At 44.8% G+C, this 22,613-nt stretch overlaps 1 protein-coding gene across 1 annotated transcript in view; it reads right to left on the bottom strand.

The window, feature by feature from the left end:
• BCORL1 (BCL6 corepressor like 1) overlaps nucleotides 1-22,613 on the bottom strand; it is a 916,214-nt gene that overhangs the window by 803,530 nt on the left and 90,071 nt on the right. The window lies entirely within an intron of this gene.

Here is a 22,613-nt window from a genome sequence, read left to right as displayed (position 1 = left end):
ATAAAGCTGTATGCCCATTTCAATCAGAAACCTGAACTGTATGTTTGAGGTGCCTGCATTTGCGTTTAAGTTTCATTAGTTGCATTTGCATAGATGCTCTGGATACTTTCACTTAGAGGAAGATTCTAAAACTAGCTGAAAGCTATTTTGTAAAAGAGTTGGTTGAGTCCTACGGACTGGAAAGGAGGTCTGAAAGGAGAAAGGTCATTCGATTTCTGGAGGGGTCTTCATGGAGGTACTATCAGAATTTTAGCATTAGAAACCTGCAAGAGATGCCTCCCTCCCACGAACTACCGCCTACTCTTAAAAAATGAAACTTAAATTTCTTTTTTAAAATGCATCCCATTTTCCTTTAGGGAAAATGAGCTGCATTAAAAAAAAATATATATATATATATGACATATTCAGTCAAATGACGTGAAAAGAACTATAGAAACGTAAGCACAGATGCACTTTGCGTTACTTCCTGTCCGTGAGCAAGGCTGCATGGCCGAAACCGGTCGGACTGTAGGAAGCGCTGTGCTGAAGTTCCCAATTAAAAGCTGTATGTTTCTCGAAGTGGGCCTCTTGTGTGTGTGTTCACGGAAGGTGGAATTTGGCGGGCTGCTCCGTGCCCGTTCTTTGAAGAGGCCGCCCTGCACATATATATATACATATATATATATATATATATATATATATATATAAATAAATATATATATATATATATATTTTTTTTTTAATGCAGCTCATTTTCCCTAAAGGAAAATGGGATGCATTTTAAAAAATAAATTTAAGTTTCATTTTTTAAGAGTAGGCGGTAGTCCGTGGGAGGGGAAAATGAGCTGCATTAAAAAAATGTTTTAGATATATATATGAATCACCAAAGTGCCTGAGGCATACAAGAGGCACACAACAGTTTTCTGCCCTCCGGCACACCTTTCCGCTCCACAAATATTAATTCTGCTCGACGCGTTTCAGGGACTTCCCCCCCCCCCCCTTCCTCATGGGCTGCTATATATATATATATATATATATATATATATATATATATATATATAATCTCCACTCCTGAATTCTCCCTTATGAAACAGGTACTGACACCGTGGGCTCAGGAACAAGTTTTTATTTGGCCAAATGAAAAAGTTGACGCGTTTCGACGGCTATACCGTCTTGATCACAACAAAGAAATGAAGTAAGTGGTAGTGCTTTTAAACATTGCTCAGTGCTCATTGGTCAGTGTGTCTGCATTGCTGTCGTCATAGCGACCATTACTTCATGGCCACTGAAAAGTTACAATGTTACTTTCAACAAACATTTCACGCTGCACATTGTATTCACTTTAGCATTTACACAGAAAATTATTAAATTAAATTAGATTTGATAACAATTCTAAATTCATTGTATCTTTGCAGAGTTATATATCGTTTGTGTGTTGGCACTTGTGAATAGGTACAAATTGCTAATTATTTACTTAGCTTTGTTTTGTTATGGCATTGTATATAATACTAAGTTGTTTACATTTAAAACCTTCGTAAACAATTTTCTAATGCATTTTGTTTGTGTTTCATTTGCAATAAGAAGCGATCATGAATGTAGGGTCTAGTGCCCTTATTTTCAATTTTAACACTCTAGTGGTGCTACTCCCTTCTTAACCTGCAGCAAATTTCAGATTGCTTTCAAATATATCCCTTGTGGGCAAACATTCATAGCAATCTAGTTTAATGTGTGTCAGCTTTGTAGAAAACTGTTTCACTTTTAACAAAATGGTAATTACATTTAATGTCATGGCAATAGTAATTACATATTTACAATTCAAACTGCCTTTTATTTTGTGCCTACTTATATACACTCTACTCCGTTACATTCAGCGTTTGCTGAAAAGTACTAGTGAAGCTACTTTACTCTTTTCTAGCTGAAGAGTGGGTACTAAGAGCGCACGGGCTGCTGCTTTTACTGTCATTTATATTGTGGACTATAAATGCACACTAAGGGCTTCATCTGCGTTTAATCCCTGCGGGGCCTTTGTGTCCAATAGAATAATGTATCGAGATTCTAATCTCCGGAGGGCCAACTGCCTGTTCCCCCCTCTGATGTTCTTCTTGACATGGTCAATCACATAGTATTTAATACTTTCTGCTTTACCTCCATGTTCAGAGTTGACGTGCCTTGCCACTGGATATGAAGGGTCATTATTTGTAACTGCCCTCAGATGCTGCAAAATTCTTACATGGGCAGGATGGATAGTACTGCCCCCGTACTTTTTGTTACAGATACATTGCAAGACGTAGACTGCGAAGTCTGTCTTGCATGTATAGTTCGCATTTATCTCCAAGGGTTTTCTCCTATTTGGCACATCAACCTTCGTAACATTTATTCCAAATTGGCATGCCTTGCATTTTGTGCATCTATAGAAACCATTTTTCGATTTTAGCCACAATGGTTCTTTTTTCTTTAGGACAGGGTCATTTACTACTAGCTCTTCCTTCATGCTCTTGGTTTTTCGAAAAGTGAGTTGAGGGATTTTGTTACAGTCTTTCCCTATCACTGGGTCATTTCTGACAATGGGCCAGTGCCGGTAGATGATATTTCTAAGCTGCTTGTGATAGGCATTGTACCCTGTGATTAGTCTTGGGGTCCCTGTGCTTCTTTTGGATTTGTTAGTGGCAGGCTTGTTAGAGAAAAGCAGGTCTTTCCTATCTCTCAAATCGCATTTCTGTTCTGCAGATTTTAATGTCTGTTCCGAATATCCTCTAAGGCGCAATCTGCCAAACAAACTAGCTTTCGATTCTTTATAGTTAGAGTCAGTGCTACAGTTGCGCCGCATTCTTAGACATTCTGCATATGGGATGCTATTTATTAGGTTGGGTGGATGGTAACTTGTGGCGTGGAGAATAGTGTTTCCAGAGGTTGGCTTGCGATAGGCGCTTGATTGAATTTTCCCGTCTGCCACATACAGCTCTAAATCTAGGAAATTAATCCTACTCTTGCTGGTTTCACAGGTAAATTTAAGATTCAGGCTGTTCTCATTTAATTGTTCTGCAAATTCTCTCGCACTTTCTTCACTCCCTTTCCAAATTGTGAAAATGTTGTCAATATAGCGACTGTAATGTGCCATATTTTCTGACATTTCTTTAGTGTGTGTCTTCATGAGTACTTGCTCCTCCCACCAGCCCATATGCAAATTAGCATAGCTGGGGGCGAAGCAAGTACCCATGGCTGTCCCCTGTACCTGCTTATACAGTAGTTTATTAAAGGAGAAGGTGTTATTCTCTAAACACCACTCAGTCATTTGGAGTAGCATCTGAGTATGTTGATACAAGTTACTGCTTCTTTCACCCAAAAAGTACTTAATTGCATTCAAACCGTCTTTATGCCTTATACTTGTGTAAAGGCTTTGTACGTCCAAAGTCATAAACACAAAATTGGGCTCCCATTTGATATCAAAGATTTTTTTGAGAAAGTCCCCACTGTCTTTCGTGTAGGAAGGTAGTCTTTTCACGTATGGTTGTAGGAAGAAGTCTATGAATCGGCTGGTATTTTCAAACAATCCACCTATTGTCGAAATTATTGGTCTTCCCGGGGGGCACGTTGGATTCTTATGAACCTTTGGGATGAGGTATAGATTAGGAGTTACTGGGTAGTTGTTTTTTAAGAAATCGAACTCATTCTTCGAAATCATTCCTGCACTTTTCCAGTCGTAAAGACTCCTATGATACCTCTCCTGGATGGTTAAAATGTTCGTTGCACTAATCCTCTGGTAGCATTCTTTGTCTGACAATTGTAGTTGCGCTTCATGATTGTACATTTCAAGCGGCCAGAGGACCACGTTTCCCCCTTTGTCGGACCACCGTACTACTATATCACTTCTTTCCGTGATTTTTGTCATGACATTGTCAAATATGGACCTCATTAGCTTGTCTTTTAAAAAACTCATTACTACTCGTCCAAGAGAGAGTTTTAAGATCGCTTATGACTTTGTCCGAGAAGATGTCAATACAATCTTTTGGCATGATAGGGCAAAAGGTTGATCTTGGTTTGAATGGAGTTTTTTTCGTTTCTGCGGTGTAGATACCTGCATGGTCTGCCGCATCTTGTGTATTTATAATTCCATCATTCTCGTTAGTATCTAGGTCCGCCATTTCCTTAATGAATTGCATTTCGTCTATGCGCCAATTTGTATTGTCAGGTGGTTGTTTGTTGCTATCATCTCTTGCTTCATAGTTGAAGAAATGTTTTTTTAGTTTTAATTTCCTCGTAAACTGGTGTAAATCTATCCGTGTTTGAGTGTAGTTAAAATTTGTGCGCTTACAAAAGGATAATCCCAGTGATAGAGTCTCTTCTTCCACCTTTGTTAAAGCCATATCCGTTAAATTTATGACTGTGTTTTTATCCTTATCATCCATTATCGTTTGTAATTCCTTCTGTAATTCTGTTTTTTTGTTTCTTTTTGTTTTTGCTGTTGTACATTTGCCCCATCTCCTGTTTTTCCGCTTTCTGCTTTTTGTGATGTTGTTTTGTTCTTGTTTTGATTTTGTTGAGGCCGCCGTGGTCTCAAGGTTCTCAGTCTTTCTTCCCGTAAAAAATCAAATTCCTCTGCAGGGGTTGGTATTGATTTTGTTTGGGATGTGGCTGTTGAAGTACTTGGGTCCGATTCTGCACCTGAGCTTACTTCAGACTCCTCTGGTGTTACATTTTCATTCACGCCTGCTGTTGGTGGAGTAGTGTGGCTCACTGGTTAGAGGCGGCAGGCCTGAGAGCAGAAGTCAGCCTTGGACCAGGGTTCAATTCCCGACGCGGCAGGGTCGTGGACCTTGGTCAGCGGACTCGATAATTCTCGCTTCGGTGCTTACTCTAATCAGGGGTTCCACTCGGCAACTCTGGGCATTAGCTTGCCTAATCTCCACAACGGCCCCACCAATTCCGGGGATGCCTGGCTCCACCTTGGGGACTCCCAGCAAGGGACCATCCCACAGGGAAAGCCAGGACGGGTTCCCCAGAGTTATACAGCGCCGGGACGCCCTGTTGCTGGGGCAGCTGTGCGCTTTACAAGTATACTACATTTACATTTACATTTGTTGGCAACTTTCTTTGTCTTATGGCATCATATTTCCTGGCAAAAGTATAAATGCGACCTTTCATATAATCTGCCCAGTCGCGCTGAAATTTCTGTGCCTTTCTTTCTTTTATTGTTTGTTCATACTTTGCCACTCGAGATTTAATTTCTATCATTTGTTTAGTGATAACTTCCTGTTCTGTATGTTTCTCCAGTTCTTCTGCAATAGTATTCAACTGTGCCAAAAGCTTGTCTCTGTCTGTGGCAGCATATTTTACCAGTATTTCTAAGCTGTTTTTTGATGCTTGTGCATAGTTATTTGTCCATTCCTGCAACATTTTAGGGTCAGGATTATCAAATGTCGGCGCTAGCAGGATTCTCAGTCCCCGTGGTACTCTTTGGACTTCTAAGTACCTGCGCAGCGAAGTACACTCCCACCATTTTGATATTTCTTGTTTGCGGAGTTTTTCATATTCTTTAAGTAAGGACTTGGCGTCCGATCCATTTACTGTTTCATATATATATATATATATATATATATATATATATATATATATATATATATATATATATATATTTATTAAAAAGTAACCATAGACATGGTAGGCTGGTGACCCAAGCAGGCCACCATCCCTGTGATGGTGACGATCGCTTACTGGGTCGCAAATTGCAACCTACCTCATTAATATTCATGAGGTAGTTCAATTTACGACCCACTATGAATCGCTATTTCAAAATAAAGTTTCATCAATTACTAAAAGCGATTTCCTAACTGCGATTCAGATATAATAGGAATTAGGAAATCGTTATTACTAATGTTACTACATCTGACCCTTAGTAACTGGGGAGACGGTTGCCCACAACCATAGGTACTGGTCAGCTAGGCACATGCAGTGAGAGCTGACACCGACCCCAAGGGACGGTGTGCCCAGGAGTTGGAGACCTCTCCAGGGCTTGCCCACTTTAGCAAACTAAGGTAGAAGCTAAATGAAGTCTTGAAGACGGTCTTAACTAAGTGCACTGATAAGTGCATCCCATCACATCACAAAATCATGGCAAACTCTTTTCTGATTGTAGGATGACTAACTTAGGATTGCAACTATTATGCTACAATATATACTGAGCTGCTACTGGCCACCAAGAAGTTAGTTATTAAGGACCGTCACAATAGGCAAGATATGACAACTGAAACGGACTTCTCTACAGACTGCAACACCATTGTCTAGAGGATTAGGTGCTAAGAGCTGCAAAGTGCAGGTCGGGTCAGGTACCCAAGGCACTTCACATGAACTTTACTTCCTCCGGACAAACTACCCAATATTTTTTGAGCCATCAAGGAGCAGTTGAGGGGAAAATTCACATGGCGGCTTTAGAAGTTGGCAAGCTGGCTGAGCGAAGCTGAGCAGACTGTCTCCATTGCAATCTAATGTTACAGACTTACAGACGCAAGCGACGGAGCTAAATGACAGAATATGCTTTCTTTTATGCAGGTTCCAAGATTAAGAACACCACTCAAGAAGAAACAACAGTATGGTGGGACTACCAGAAAAAATATAGGGCCCCAGCATTGCGCTGCACTTAAACGACCGGTTTAGCACAACAGTCGTGAAGAAAGGTCTCTCCAATTACTTAACAATGGATCATGCTCAGATAGTCCCTTCACCACAGCTCCTAAGTGGTCTGCCTGCTCAATTATAGGGACAGAAATCTCATACTTCTCAAAGAGCAAGACAATGCAATTCCCCTGACAGTTAAGAACAGTATTGTCTTGCTCTTCCTGGACTACACCAATGCAGTGCAAGATACACGTAGCTGCTTCCTTGAGTTGATAGTGACTTCACAGCCTGGGCTTTTAATATAAGATATTATTAGTAGACAATCTGAAGGCACTGGAAAAAGGTGGCCGCACATGTTCCCCCTAGGAGGCGAAGGTAGAATGGGACTCTGTGGAACAATAAGAAGCAATGAATGGCAAAACCACCACACCTGCATATCAGCAAGAAAAGAGAGGTCGGAAGAATGGACAGCTATCACAACACATCAGGAAGCTGCCAGAAAATCAAATAAAGGTCGAGAAGACAGCAGCTATTAGAGCAGTCAATATACAACTCGATAAGGGTTCCAACACCAGGTGCAAGGATTCCAAAGCAGCTACTTCAATCTCAAAAATAGGCCCTAATGACTAAAAGAGTCTGAAAGGACTATAAATCAGAATAATATAAATGACCATAAATAACTTTAACATAAATGTTCCAGACTAATGTATGCACATGCCTGATCAAGGGTTTCCAGTCTATTGACTGTAAAGACTTCCTGTGGAAGTGGTCACCACAATTGATTGAAATTGTCGTATGTAGTTTAGCCGAATTAGGAATAGGGGACCAGCTTGCATAAAATTGGTCTAGCCTTCTTTAGCCCATTCTCTACTCCAAGGATGCAGGTTTTCTGTCAGAATTTGGGCTCAGCAAAGACAGAGAATGAGACCCCACCTAGGGCACAACCAGTCTTTGGTTGCTTGTGTTCCAGTTCGAAGACAATCTGCCTTGGAAGGTTGAGCTGGACTATTCCCATTAAAGTATAATCCAGGTTGGTTTACACATTACAGAGTCTAATCTAAGGTGGCACTGTGGGCAAAAACAAAACTATGGACTGGGATGCAGACCTGAGTAATTACCATTGGCCGAGATTCATTTAAGCATACCATCACTTTCTGCTAGCTTTAAAACGAAGCCATAAGTACAATGGTCATGCCCAGACGTGAGATCCATGCTCTATTTGCCACTGGAGCCAAGCTGCACCCAAATGAAGAGCCTCAACTAGGCTCAACTCAACTAGGGTGAAACCGGCCTTAGATTGCTTGTGTTCTGGTTCAGAGAGAACCTGGCCTGACAGTTCAAGCTCAACTGTTCATGTTGCAGCAGGATCAAGGTAGATTTGCATATGGCTGGGTCTAATCTGAAGTGGCATTGTGGGCAAAGAGTAATAGACTGAGATGCCGATGCCCAGAGTAATTATCAGTGACTCAGAGTAATTCAAGCATCCCATCCATCAGTTTTTTGTTTTATTCAGAGAAAGAGGCGTAGGCATTGTCAGGGCTGGAGGCTGTGGAGACTGGGACTCTAGAAACTAAAATGACTATGAATACTAAACTGCTAACGGACAGTTCCTGTTTACTAGCACACTTCCTGGGCTCTACGACTAGATACAATATTTAAGAATATTTTGACAATGAGCTTGGTTGTGGGTTGGTGTGACTATCAGCTTTGTACCAGTTTGTATCAGTTTCTTCATCCCTCTCATTTGGTGTTTTTTCCCCTTTTCGGTTCACTCACGTTTCCCTACAGTACCTTTATTCCAGTGTGTATTTTTTTGGTCTAAGTACCGTTGGATATCCTTTTCCCTTTTATCTTCTGTTCTCCTGACAAGTTTGGTTTGCATTGGCGTCCTGGAGTTCAGTATACTGGTGTGCAGGGGGATAGTCAAAGCAACATCCACAAAAACAACAAAAAAGCTTACACTGCTTATATGTTTTAATAGTTTACTTTGTCTGCAACTGTATAATTCTCCTGTTTGCCATATAGCCAGTTCAGTGATGTACCATTCCTCCAGTACCGAGATTGCCATGTGTAGCCACACCATGTGATGATCCATTCTGAGAGTGAGATCCGGTTCAGTCTTTGGCAATGTACAATAATATTGCATTATTGCAATTTGAGGGAATAAGCAGGGCCACTGGAGGCATTGAGCAATGCAGGGCTAAATATGTACCAAGGTCAACTAAATTATGCTACCAAAAAAGGCAAATTATACATTATACATTGGATTCTGTGGCTGTATTATTTCACTTTTGTCTTTTTAACACACACTGATATAACAGAGATTCCGAACAGTGCACAGTTACGTTTAGACATGGTCTTCAGTTTTGGGTTTACTCTTCACGATTAGAAGTCGCAAGAGAACCGCAGTCCAAGATGGCCCACTGTTATATCCTAGCTATATTGTAGTTTGTGTCATCCATTGCTTCCCCAGTGGAACTCTGTAGGAATGATGTAATATAGAATGTTAGTCTCTGGAAACCACATTTGGAGAAAGGCTGAGCACCGTGCTGGCTGCTCCTGGTGGGGCTGTATTACTGCTGTACTATTGATCTACAATAAATACTCCTAAAACATCTCAGCCAGCTTGGAGTCAGTTACTACATTTTTATGGAAACAAAGAGAAGCAAAGAATCTGCGGGTGCTACCTCTATGGCCTTCAATTCTGGAGTATCTGGAGTGTCTGGAGTGTCTGAGTACCTACTCTCAAGTTGAAACAACTCCTCAATCTACAGCTGCGTATATTCAACCAACTGACATACCACATTGTCACCATTGACCTATACATCGGTGGTGTGCAGGGGGTAGTCATTAATGGTTTCTCTATTTCTCTTTCGTTTCTTTGGTTATATAGAGATAGGAGGATGGTTAATGGATTATCTTTATCTATTTTTCATATTTCAATTGTCTCTTTTATTGCTGTTCTTGTCTCTCTCTGGCTCTCAGTCGCTCTGGTTCCCTCCACTCTTCTCATCTAGTTTCTGTTTTCTTTCTAGTCTACTATGTGTTATTTTCTATTTTCCTTTTTGGAAGAAAAGAGGATATGTTCTATCCTAGCTATGTTGTAGTTTGTGTCATCCATTGTTCCACCAGTGGAACTCTGTACGAATGATGTAATATAGAATGTTGCTGCTCCTGGTGGGGCTGTATTACTGCTGTACTATTGATCTACAATAAATACTCCTAAAACATCTCAACAAGCTTGGAGTCAGTTACTACACCCACCTTTTAGGTGAGCTCACCCAGCTCGGAATAACAAGCTGCAAACATTGGGCCCATTTGGTAGACACTGGCTACTTACCCACTTATATCCGAAAAAGCCTGGATACTGGTGAAAGGTGAGCCTGAAGTGGGCACCCAGAAGACATATGAACAAATAGATGGGCCACCGGTGGAATGCGGCTGCGAGATGTGGAGGCCCGAGTATTTAAGTGATCAAGGAAGGTGCCGGGTGAGGCTGGGTTAGAAAGGTGCCTAAGCCGGGAAATGAGAGCGGCGAGGCAGACCTTGAGTTGTTGTTGAAAAGGCGGCCTAGACGTCGCGCACTAAAGACAGCGGCGGACATGCCTCTGTGCCGCCAGAAAGGATCCTTGACTAGAGGTGAGTGGGCAGGAAAGAAGCGAGTGTGGCGGGGAAATATAACTGAGAGCAAGCCCGGCTGCGAGTCCTGAACGGAGCCCGGGCCACCCGCAGCACTACTCCATTGGCAGAAAGTACGAGTCTATGCCAGTGGAGGAAAGATGGGCGCCCGGGCCTCTGTAAACATTAAATTGTGGCATGTACTGAGGCCCCCTCCATAAGAACATTGTAGGCGAAGTACCAGATGACTGGAGGCTTAATACCACAGCAGTGTGGGAGCAAATATGGCATACTAGAGCCGCACACCCCAACAGATACCCTAGCGGTTTATCAGTTAGGACTTATGGTGGCAATCCACGTCCCTGGTCTTAATTAATATCGGCTGCTCCATCTTTGACCCACACCGGAGGGAGCAGCCTAGAGCTCGGCACCCCCGAGGTCCCAGGTGGAAAACCCGGATCACCAATATAGGACTGTTGGCACTCCACCTGGCGCTTACACCTGCTGAAATAGTGCTAGGCAGTTATGGATAAATCACATGACAAGTTAAAATACAATATAAGCCCTGACACAGCTGCTCTGTGTGGTTCAGCTAACCATGGAGGAGTTGAATGTCTGGGCTATAAATTTGAAGTGGGAGCCTTGGCGAAAGTTGCAGGGCCCTGAGGGATGCTCAAATAAAAAGCAAAAAACAACTGGGGCCAGACATTGCGCCCATCTAGAAGGCAGGGGCTTGCTACATGAACACTCACATGCACATGTGAGCCCAACAGAATACCTTGCTTGTAATAATGCAGGTCTGGTAAACTGACAATTCTGGCTGTTCAGCTTAGACGGCTGGGGTAACGCAACTGGCTGCTCCCACTCCATAAGATGGGTAAGACTGATCAACAAGCATTGGCATAGCCAATAGGTCTCGCCTTTTTAGCCTTATAAGTGTTTAGCCAGAGCTATTGGCTTTGGCAGGGTCTTTAAGCTATGTTGTAAAGCATTAGGCTGCAGTGCTGCATGTTGAAAAGTTATAATAAAAAAAGTGTTAAAAGCATTTTTGCTACCTTATATATAACCAAGAAGACATGATGTGCAACTGAACGACCCTATTTAAAGCAACTTTACATTTACAGTTATACGTGATAATTCATTACAGTAGAAAACTACAGAAAAACAGTATACTATCAGAGAAAGAAAGATAAAGTGAAACATGTAAAATGTAATCAGGGATTGCATCACTAACATGGAATACCTTTACAGCCGAGACCTTAAACATAGCCTTTATCCAAGTTTTAATTTACAGTTCTCATCTTCGCTTGATGCACAGTAATGACTCGCCGCTTACTATAGACTGCAACTCTTTCATTAATGGAAATGAAAAAGCCCTCTTCTCTAAGCATGGGAAATAAAGCTAACTCCTCCAACTGCACAAATGGGGAGGAATGGTCTGGGATGCCTGTACCACCCTACAACACTTGAAGAGATCCTGGCAGTCATGGAGCTCATGGTGCTCCATACTCCTATGTGAAACTATGCCTCCCGAGGAAGTCAACAACCTGCAACCCTAGCCACCCCACACACACATATGAAGGTTGTTACGTTTTAACCCTAGCTTTCTATTCATACAACTACTACCAAATTAAAACAATTTGAATGAACGAAAGCACGCTTTGCCTATTTCGACGATCTCGAAATGGCATTGTGCTACAAAGAAGCAAGAGTCCAGTGCAAGAATGAGATCATGCATATCAGTCCAAATGTTGGTGCAGATGTAAATGGGCACCAGTGCAAGCCATGTGATTGGAAATCTTTTAGGGAAATATAACCAGTACAGTGTGTGCTATATACTTTCTTCAGTTGCAATAGGCGATGCCCATATGCAGATGCGATTCGTGTAACAATAGCCTCAAGAATGTAGCAACAGGAGAGTAAGGCAGGTCCAGCAGCTTCTGCGGCGCCAGAGGGAGAGTGGGAAGGGGGAGGATGGGTAGAGGGCGGGCGGTGGGGTGGAGAGCTCAAGGCCAATGAATAACCTGGGAGATTCTGGCCCCTTATCACAATCTAACGGCGAGGAAGGGTGGGAGGGGGTTGTAACTGCTGAAGGTGATTTTACATAAATGAAGGGGCAAGCGACATTACCGGAAACAAACGGTCTTCTCCTCAGCAGACAGGAGGGTATCCCCAACTACCTGACTGGGTTGGCGCCACGGCGCTCCTTTGAGGGGCAGGGGGGACATCAGTGAGCTTTTCTGAGGTGGAGTCAGTAATGTATGTTGGGGCTGAATGCAGACTTGTATCACTGAGTTCTTCTGAGGGATGGGAAGTCGACTGAGCTATTCTCTGAGGCAGCGGGATAGTACCGATCCAGGCAGGTGGAAATCGCCGACTCTGCTCAGTCGGTGAAGATCTAATGCTAGAAGCTCACAAGGAGACCTGGAGCCAAAGGAAAGACCAGGCGAGGACCGGACGAGAGATGCAGACAAGAGGGGATTTAAAGACCCGCCCACCCACGGAAAACATGGAAATGCTTGACGTGCATCCATGCAGGGCACGAGCCCCGTGCATAATAATGTCCAGACATTTTGGATAGAATATCATTGGTCATACACGCAGGCTATACTGTTACCTTAGACTAGAGAGTATTCGTTCACGAGTATGTTGATGATGGTCTGCGGGCCCCCTTTGTTAGCTTATCGAGGCGGTTGTCTTAGTACATCTTCGATCTAAGGCTGGGTCAGTCCTCACCCTATTGTTGCTTCGAATGAGGCATGGGATGAACACAAAAATGCATATGCATCGTTGAGTTTTATTCTGCACTGGTACATGTTTTTTGACACAGCAAGGAAGAGATAAAAAATAACTGAAGAGGAAAGAAGGAGCAAGAGAAAACAAGCCCGGGAGTTGTGCACGCGCGCGCTAAAAGAAATGTTTTTAAAAAAGCACACGAGTGGTGCGCGCGCGATGGCAAAAGTGAAAGCTGACTGGCGAGTGGTGTGCGATGTGTGTGCACCATGACGAGAGAGGAAAGCCAGATGGCGCGTCTGCTCGTCATTGTGCCCGTAACCGCACGCTCTATGCCGCCCGTGGTAGGACTTTCGAAATGCCACTAACTAAGGGGTCGATTAGGATGGCGAACGGACAAAGTCCGTCCGCCATCCTGTCTGGGGCAGGAACCATCCACCACAAGGGCGGAGGTACTGTGCCCCGAATTAGGATGCACCCGCCACAGTGGCGGGTGCATCCCGCATTTTTAACATTGAGGCGGACGGTGCTGAAAGCACCGTCTGCCGGAATGTCAAAAATGCATGTTGTGCGTTTCACAGTACAACATGACAGGCACCGCGCGGTGCATGCCATGTTGTGCTGTGAAACGCCATGTGCACCCCCCCTTTCACCCTGGGGGCCCGCAAAGGGCCCCCAAAGCAAAGCCCGTATGCCGCCACGGAAAGGCATCTGCATCCGGCCATCGTAAAATGGTTGTAGGTGTCTGGAAGACACCGCCAGCCATATGAACCCTTTTCCACCCCGGCCGCAAGGCGACCGGGGCGGAAAAGCGGCTGACGGTGTTTCTGTCCGCCGCGGTCCCCCCACCATTGTATTATGGCGGGGGGGGTGGAATTGGTGCCGGACGGGCACAGATGGCGGATGGATCGCCACCGCGATCCGTCCGCCATCCTAATCGGCCCCTAAACGTCTCGCCAGAGGCAGCACACGCGCTGGCTCAGGCGAGACCTAAAAATAAACGAAGCTCCAGGTTTGATGAAAAAACAGGGAGTTGAGCAATTCGAAGACCAAACTACCTTTCGCCCCAACCAACTGACCTCTGAAGTGGCTGGCTTGCTGAAGTAGTGGAAGATATAACCTAAAATCGACCACCTGACTCCAAGAACAGACCATGTAAAAGAATGACTAGATATATATGATAGTAGGCTGGCCAAGGTGGAAGCACCAGTATCAGAGACAGAAGATAACACACAATCCTCTCCTAACATCCTAGTCCCGATCTCGAAGAAACGTAGACCTAGTATGCTATAAAATCAGAATCTTAAAGGCTGCTCACTTCGCAATAATATTAGGACTATGGGAATGGCCAATTCCCACCAGATAGCCAACATTGAGAAATTCGTTGAAACACTCTTAGAGGCACTGTTCTGACGTGAAGTGTTCTCCTCAGTCTTTATTGTTGAACAGTAACATCCCTGGCACCAAAACCACAACCGGGACAAAATCCAAGGCCCATTATTGCCCACTGCTTAACTACTAGGACAATTTTACATATCTGGTTTCCATTTTTCAAATAAGAACACGTGGAACACATCTAAAAATAGCTTGCACAAAATTTAACAGAAATGCAGAAGCAATTTTTTAATTTGTGGGAAAATTGGAAAACAAACCAATACCAGCTATGTTACAGTTGTATAAAAGTAAATGTATTAGCAGCGCTAATTATGGGGGTTCATCTTCAATAAATACATTACAAATTTGAGAGAATATTGTTTTATGTAGGCTTCTTACAGTACCTTGCTCTTAATCATCCTATATTGTTCATAAAGAACTTCCAATCCCATTCATAGTAGATATTATTTACACTAGTGCACTTCCGACCTGGCATGGAATTTGGGAAAAGCCAGGAACGAAATTCACCAAAGACATCATTAGAGACTGCCTGACTCTATATGGCAGGGATAAAATCCCTCGATTTGGCCATGTGAAAAATCTTTTTAAAATGGTAGATAACAACCTCACTCTCAATGACCCATATAATGTATTAAATTATAGCAAAAAAGTGCTATAGATAATTATTATGGGCCAGAGAGACGTACCAAGGAAACATAGGGAATGCCTCAAATCTTATGTAATGCAGTATCTTGACTGTTGCTATGTGCCGGATGCTACTCAAAATAATCTAACAAATATAATATGCATACATGATAGGGTTTATCTCATTAGGCTTTGGTTATGCACTTTCCTTTTTATATTGGCTTGTCCTCAGATAGGGTCAAGGGCAAAGAATTTGCTGAATAGCCCATGCAATGGCAAATTTGCATAGTCCACCCTACAGCTTATCCTTTTTAGGACTCGCCCTGCGATTGCAGGCCAAAGGCCTGCTGTCGCAGAGCGAGTCTTATTGTAATCATTTCAGGCTTTTGACTTTCAAGGAGTAGGCAGAGCGGACAAGAGGCTGTTACGCGCACGCAGCCGGCCGCAATGGGATCAGGTCGCGCGCTCACCCTCTCCTGTCTCTTCTTTCTCTCCTTGGAAGCCTCATACATACACACACACAGCCACAGCCCCTGCTTTTCGCACAAGCACACACACAGAGACACACACACGGGCACACGAGCGCACATACACACACACATGCACACATACAGACACCCCCCCCCCGCCTCCACCCCCCCAAGGGTGAGATGTCCCCCCCCTCTTTCCTCGCACTCACCTGAGAGGTCGGCGCGGGCCCTGTCGAGCAGCAGGAGGCAGGCGGTGAGCAGCAGCGGCGGCTCCATGGCGCTCGGTCCGTCCGTCTGTCTGACTGCCGGCGCGTGCCCCCTTTCGGCCTCCTATACAGATGCGTAAGAGAATAAGGATCAGTGCGTCCCTCCTACGCACTGAGCGAGCGCGTGCCCGCCCGCCACAGAAAGAGAGCACGGACAAGGACCCGGGTCTAATATCAGCTGCGCACGACCCGAGCCCGAGGACAGGGGGCAGACCAGGGCCATGGAAGTAGAAGGACAAGGGCCGCGAGCCCGCCTGCGCTCGTGTATCGCTTTGTGTGAGCACAGAGGCAGTCTACGCTGCCAGGTAACAGTGAGTATTCCCAATATTCGGCATTGCTTTGGGGTTGATTTACATCTCCTGCAATGGTTGCAGTAGCTTGGAGTTTTAAAGGCCTGCTCACTGCGATATTCCACATGCTCCACCACTGTATCTACCTCTGTATTTTCTTTCTGACAACCACTAGATCCCCCCACCCCCCTCTCCCTGTCGTCTTTGACCACTGATGTCATAGCCAGTCCTGGAGTGGTGTTATGTGCCAACCAGCATGGGAAATTAGTGGAAAGCAAGACACCATCAAGCCCAGTAGTTTCTGAACGGTTAGAGCTTGCCCCTTCCGGTAAAGGCACGTCTACTTTATTGCAAAAATCATTCCTTCTCAACTTCCTCTTATTTCTCTGGAGACACCGGCGTCAAAGGAGGATTCATTTCTGTGAGCTTCTCAAATTACAACCAGTTTTCTTTACAATTCAGTAATCCCTAAAGTAGTTTTCAAAGTCCTTTTTTCTTTTAATCAGCCTCGAGGCGACGCTCCTTTTCAACATAGGCCTTTTGTTCCACATCCAGTGTTGACATTTTCTTCTATATTGCGGTCTCTTGTCGCCCCCCCCTCCCCAAACTCCACATCCTCTTGATCCCCCTTTTGAGTTCAGTTCAGAGGGTTTTCAACCAGCCCGGTTTGGGGTTTTCTGCTCAATCAATGATAGACCTGGAGTCCAAAATGTTTTGGTCTCAGTTTGGAGCCAATGTGTTACCTTGTGGGGTTTTTGGCTCGTTGACCATCGCCCTATGCCAACTCCTATTTCTTCATGTGTTTACTCATCACTGTACAACCTCAGGTCTTTCAAAAAAGCAAATGTGTGCTGGGATTACACCATAGCAGAGTGTGCCGTCCTTTGTCAGGTCAAACCCCACCAAAAAAAAAAAAAGCTTTCAGGAATACTATAAAAGGGCTTTGGCTCATCCCACTTATTGGTAGCCAAGATTACATTTTAATTGAGCACAAGTTGTGTGCTTCCACAGGAGAAAGATGTTTTCCCTTCATGCAGCTGTGATTTTGTGAATTTATCCAGCTGCTGCAACTGAACATTCAGGGGCAAACATGGTACGGTAATGCGACTAAAGTGCCTTAGATTAGTAACGATTAAAGAGGTAAGCCTGCCATATTGACTGTGAAAGGAATATGGTAAAGTCAATTGACATTTATGGGTGGATTGCTATTACGCAATTAAAGCATACAGAAAGCTTTTTGGTTACATGGATTATCACAAATTACCACGTCACCAAACCAGTGGTATAAAAGATTTGCACTATGAAAATACTTGTTAAGCTTTCTTAGAAGAGATGGCATTTTGCCAAACATCATTTGGTATAGAACTGTATGCCTAATTGTGGCGTGGTGGGAAAGCTTACACTAAAGTACAGTAGTTGTCTGCTGGTTATTACAATAAGCCAATGATAACAGCTATATGCTTGAAATGTTATGTCCGATGCCATTGCTTTGCCAGTTTATTTAATAATAACAGTATTACAAAGGCATTAGGGCTGCCTTATTGCGAAAAGTGCATGGTAAAGCCAACAGGCCCCTAACAGGTTATCATATCATGTTACAGCCACTGGAAAGGTATTTGGTTATATGTAATCTAAGATTGTCAAAGAAGGCATATAGTTTAGCGTTGGGTCACCCACTCCGACAAACCATGGGAGTAGAGTTGCACTGACAATTTGATGAACCCGATTGAGAACAGGTGAATACTGTTGTCAACTGTAATTCTGTACAAATTTGTAATTTTATGAATTTTTGTCTGACAGATGGCAGCTTACGGACATTTCAGTCGGCATGTGTATATGGTCAAGCCACTGGCATAGGCTTAGGGCCTGATCGGTTCACTTCAGATTCTCTAGGTATCCGTTTATAATGTAAAGCTATAAAAAAACAAGCATTTGCAATGCAATAGGTCTCGCATTAGGAAAGTGTGAGCTATTGGTATTGTAAATGACACATTTTTTTAATGTGTTGGCTATAAAAAGATATAAATTAATAGCATTGTTATTCACAAAGCCAATAGCTTACACTTTCCTAATGCGAGTCCTATTGGCTATGGCAATGCTTGTTTGCAAATGTTATCATTATCTTAGGAAACAATTTTTAGAACCATTATTTACTATTAATAGAGTGACCCATTTTAAAGATGCTTTTACATTTATATGTAGTCTAGATAATGTGAAAGTGAGCTATGCAGTTGTTCCTCTTTAGTACATTCCGACCTCCCCTCCCTCACCTTCCCTCTTAGTACATTCCACTGAGAGCTCAGCTTAGAATTTTCAATCCTCAGTGTTTTGTGGAGACTGGATGATTGGAATAAAGGAGAGTTCTTACCTTCTCTGCGTCTTCTTTTCATTTCTTGGAAATTGTAACACTGGCGACGATCCTGCGCAGGGGGCAGCCAATCATCTCCCCTCTGTATTCCTTCTCCACACTGAAGAACTTTCTCTTTATGTTATTCACCGGTGCGCTACACTTGGGTTAAGTATTTTCTTCGGTGGAACCTGCTGTTTCTTGTATTATCGTTTCACCTCCTCACAGAACCTGCTCCGGTATTCCTGCTTTGATCCTGATACATACCGACTACCATTTATCGGATCACCTCATCTTAATAATTCAAGCAGGACGTTCATCCTGCTGTGTAGTGTAGCACAAGAAGCCTTTGCTGTTCGTCTGTTGCGTGCTGCATACAGTTGCTATCTGAGAGGACCTCTGTTTCCTTGGATCTTCTCACTTCACTGAGCATAGCAAGGTCGGATTTCCTGACAGTTCGTCGAGACCCCCACCCTGCTATGAGGTGTGGCATCAGTAGTGTCCTGTCGCCGAATACCGCCACTGCCAGTTGTGCCGATCCTCGGTGGAGCACCCCTTCAGCTGTCGTCTCTGCGTGCACCTACACCCTCAACCTGCTGTGAGGTGTGGTACCAGTGGTGTCACCACCAACCTGCTGCGAGGTGTGGTACCAGTGTGTCCTGCCGCCTAGCTTCCGCCACTGCCTTCTATGCTGATCCTCAGTGGAGCACCCCTTCAGCTGTCGTCCCTGCGCAGCACCTTCCAATGTGCTGTGGCGCGGATCGGGTCGGCTCATTTGTGTCTTCCCTCCACTTGCAGCCGAAGCGACATCCCTCTTCGTTGGTTCCACAGTGAGGCTACAGCTGGCGCACCAGCTCCAGGACAGCCGGTTCTGTCACCTTTTTGTTCTGTTCCGGATTGGCTGATTGTATCTCCACTCGTCCGCGGCAGCCGTAGTCTTCCCCTTCTCTGGCTCCTCAATTATACAGTGATACTCACAACTTTTCACCATAAATTCCTGCAGGTGTTTCCACCCTGGTTTGGCTTTGCAAAACCACCAACCACCATCCTTTCTCAATGAATGTGGTGACCCAGAAATCCATTGGAAAGACTGGATAAAGTTGTTTGAGTCATTTCTCATCGCAATGGGAGATGAGAAATTCTATGCAGTGCGGAAACAGCACACTCTTTTACATAACTTAGGTGTCCATGATCGTAAAGTGAATAAAACGCTTTCTGAACCTGATTTAGAAGATAGTAATGACTCTGATGTTTATGATATAACTCTTATGAAATTAGAGACTCACTTTAGGGATAAAGTCAATGTAGTACTGGAACGCCATAAGTTTTTTTTAGCAGAATGCAAGGAAAAAATGAATCTATTAATAACTATATTGCAGCACTCAGAGGTTTAGCCCAACTGTGTGAATTTGGTGATCTAAATGATTTCTTATAAGGGATCAATTAGTTCGATGTACGAACAACTCAAGAATTCAAGTGAAACTACTTGCAAAAAATCATTCGTTAAGAGAAGCTGAAGCAATTGCTCAATCTATAGAACATACCACCAAATGCATAAAAGAAATGAAAACTAAAGATGAATCTGTTGCGTCCATTCAAGCAGAATCCCCCAACAGCGAAGTTCTTAAAATTAAAAACAAAGAAACTACCAAAATTGCATCTGCTACAAAGTCTACCAAGTCTAAGATTAGGGTGAACTCTGTTGACTATTTGGGTCACACAATCTCCCAAGAGGGTTTCAGACCTAAGTACAGTTGAATTCAAGCCATCAAAGATGCCACATATGCCACTAACAAAGATGAATTAAAATCCTTCTTAGGGCTGGCTGAATATATGGCAAAATTTGTTAAAACCTTTGCGGAGTTATGTGATGGTCTACGTGAGTTCTTAAAAAAAGGTAAAGAATTTACATGGGATAAAAATCACAACGGAATGATTGACACAATAAAAACACACATCCTTAAGTCACCAGCCCTAGGAGCCTTTGATCATAAAAAGAAAATATTTCTAACCACTGATGCATCGAACAAAGGATTGGGGGCGACACTGTCACAGTAAGATGAAAATGGTGAAACCAATATAGCTTTTGCCTCAAGAACCCCGAGTCCCTCAGAACGCAACTATTCTGTCATTGAAAGAGAGGCGTTGGCGTGCTTCTGGGCGGTCAACCATTTTTAATTCTTTTTTATGGGGTATCACGTCCACTATACGCACAGATCACAAGCCAGTAACCTTCATGTTTTCACTTGTCCAGGTCTCCCCTTGATGTCTGCCATGATGAAGACATACTAGATCTTCCGATTTAATGCCATTATGCAGCCCCTGTGTGATACGACAGGGACCCCAGTCCGAGGCCCGTGTTATCTCTGCCAAATCCCTGTCAAGCTGGACCTCGGCCTTGGGACTCTGTGACATGTGGCGGGTTTGGACCCCCCCCCCCTTCCCCCCTTCCCACTCCCGCCCCTGGATCAGTACACCCATACGTCGGCTGACCACCATACTCACTCCTGCATTGACTTCCTCTTGATGCCGTCCACCGGCTGGTCTCTAGCGCCGCGATCCTGCCCAGAGGGATATCAGATCATTCTCCCGTCTCCCTCCGGCTGGGGTTTTCTCTGACGGGTCAACGAGCGGTCTGGCGGTTGAACGCCTGGTTCTTGCAGGACTCGGAGTTAGTGGAATTGCTTGGCCAAGAACTCAGTCACTAGTTCTCCACCAATGCGGGCTCGGTTCCCTCTCCAGGAACGCTGTGGGAGGCTGGCAAGGCTGTCATCCGAGGAGTGGCCAGAGGATTGGTCCACGCGAAACGATCGGAACAGACGACCCACAGTTGGAATCCCGGGCGACACAGGCGGAAGCTGCCCACTCTCTGGCGGGCTGGAGGATTCTTCCCGGCAACTAGCAGCGGTTTGCAAAGAGATTAGCCGAATCTCACTGGAATCAGCCAGAACGCTCTGGCGCTCGTCGGTGGCTCGCGTTTATGGGTAGGGGGATAAGAACGGAAAGCTCCTCCAGAACCTTGTGTCTTATCCCAAGGTGAATCGTATTATTCCTGAGGTACGCTCAGACGATGGGTCCCCCAAGTGACCTCTGCGCCTATAGCACAAACTTTTGCTGCCTTCTATGCGCACCTCTACGCTGATCGACCCTCGGGCACTCCTCTGGCCGCTCTGATGGATGAAACTGGTACCCAACTGCCTTCTCTCTCTCTCAAGAGGCTGCAGACACTCTGGACCGACCCTTCACCTTGGAGGAGGTCCAGGATGCCATCTCCCTCCTGCACCCTGGTAAAACGCCTGGTCCCGACGGGTACCCTCAGGAGTACTATGCGGCCTTTCGAGATATTTTGGCCACCCGCCTGCTAGATCTCTTCGGCCATGTGGCAGAGACTGGCGCATTCCCACCTGAGTCGGATCTGGCCACGATAGTGGTTATTCAGAAGAAGCAGCCGCCGTCCCGGAGTTGTGCGGACTACCGCCCGATCTCATTGATCAACACAGAGCTTAAGCTCTTCGCCACCGTCTTGGTTCAGAGACTCCGACCCCTCCTGCAGTACCTGGTCCACCGGACCAATGTGGGTTCATGCCGGCGAGAGGCACCCGCCACTGCATTCGTCGCCTCCACCTGGCCCTGGCCCACTGTGATCGGCTAACCCCATATCTAGCCCTCCTTTTCATAGACTTTGAAAAGGCCTTTGACACGGTGAACTGGGACTACCTGCAGGAGGTGCTGGACAGAATGGGTTTCGGTCCCTCGTTCCGTCATCTCATCAAAGTTCTCTACACCAACCCCCGAGCCCTTGTACTTATTAACGGAGAGCTCTCCGAGGCCTTCCTAATCTGAAGGGGCACGCGTCAGGGGTGCCCTCTCTGGCCACCCTGGCGGCGCTCATCCGACAGGACCCACTTATTCGGGGTTGGGCCTCGGACTCGAGCCAAGTGGACGAGATAGCCCTATATGCGGATGACGCGCTGCTCTATCTGGCAGACCCCAAAAGTTCTGGCCCCAGGTGCCTGAAGGTCCTCTCGGATTTCGAGAAGGTCTCTGGACTTCGTCTGAATGCGGCGAAGTCCACTCTGGTCCCCCTGCATCCCTCCAGAGATTGCTACGATTGGCAGTCGATTATCCCCCTGAGGAGGCACTCGGTCAAATACCTCGGCGTCTGGGTAGCTCTTCTACCGGAGCTTGAGTGGGCCCTGAACGTCACGCCCTTGGTGGTCAGGATGAAGGCGGACCTCAAGAGGTGGCAGACCCTTCCCCTGAACCCCCTGGGCAGGAG

This window comes from Lissotriton helveticus, chromosome 4_1 (genome assembly GCF_964261635.1).
Source record: "Lissotriton helveticus chromosome 4_1, aLisHel1.1, whole genome shotgun sequence".
Classification (NCBI taxonomy): Eukaryota; Metazoa; Chordata; class Amphibia; order Caudata; family Salamandridae; genus Lissotriton; species Lissotriton helveticus.
This window is presented reverse-complemented; position numbering and strand designations above follow the sequence as displayed.